This window comes from Etheostoma spectabile, chromosome 15 (genome assembly GCF_008692095.1).
Source record: "Etheostoma spectabile isolate EspeVRDwgs_2016 chromosome 15, UIUC_Espe_1.0, whole genome shotgun sequence".
NCBI classification, from domain to species: domain Eukaryota; kingdom Metazoa; phylum Chordata; class Actinopteri; order Perciformes; family Percidae; genus Etheostoma; species Etheostoma spectabile.
The window spans coordinates 22772224-22773054 of record NC_045747.1 but is presented as its reverse complement, the minus strand read 5'-3'; the positions used below and the strand labels follow the sequence as shown (position 1 = coordinate 22773054).

At 46.3% G+C, this 831-nt stretch overlaps 1 long non-coding RNA gene across 1 annotated transcript in view; it reads right to left on the bottom strand.

Annotated features, from left to right (window-relative positions):
• Window positions 1-831, bottom strand: part of LOC116703387 (uncharacterized) — a 4427-nt gene that overhangs the window by 261 nt on the left and 3335 nt on the right. The gene's annotated exons all lie outside the window — the stretch shown is intronic.

Genomic DNA, 831 nt, shown 5'->3' with positions numbered 1-831 from the left:
GCGGGACCTAGTCATGTCCCAATTCTTGTTTCGACCAAGGGGTAGGGGTGAGACCGAGTGCTGTATACCCCTAGAAACCTAGTGTGGACACAAGCTCACTTATAAACACACAAGCAACAATGGCTGCCGCGTCGACCAGAGACAGGGCTGCCAACTCTCACGCATTGGCCGTGAGACTCATGCATTTGACTGGTTTCACACGCTGAAGTGTCAACCCGGTCACTCAAATTTCTGAAAGATGAGTTTATCTATAGATCTACCTGTTGAGCCAGTTATGATCGACTAGTTGTGCTTTCAGAGACTGTGGGGGGGGTTCAAGAGCGCTCCCTGTCTGTGGAATTTTTGAGTCATCCCAGGTGCATTTGGCTTCAGGTATGTGCTTTGAGTATCACAGACCTGTCCGTCGCTTTGTGACCAATCTGAATGTAAAAATAGAGGTGAGCAGCGCGGCTGGTGAGCGTAGCAAATTCAGTTAATTTTCGTGGACTTGCTCTGCTGTGGGCAGTGATGCGTTGCATCCATGCGTAGACCTCCGATAATGAGCAGTGTACAGCCTCCTCGAAACTTTGTCAGAGACCAGAGACCCAAATGGGCCTCTGTGTCTGTGCGACGGTCTGAATTAGATACTACCATATCAGCGGAGCAATAACATGCACAGTAGACTTTATTACAACTCTCCAAATCTTGGACAACAGAGATGGGAGGAGTTATATTTTGAATGTGCACAAAGTTGTAAACATGAGCAGAAATCTGATGAAACCTGAAATCGGAACTATACTATACTATATATACTATACTATATATACGATACTGCAACGTTGGGCCACTATT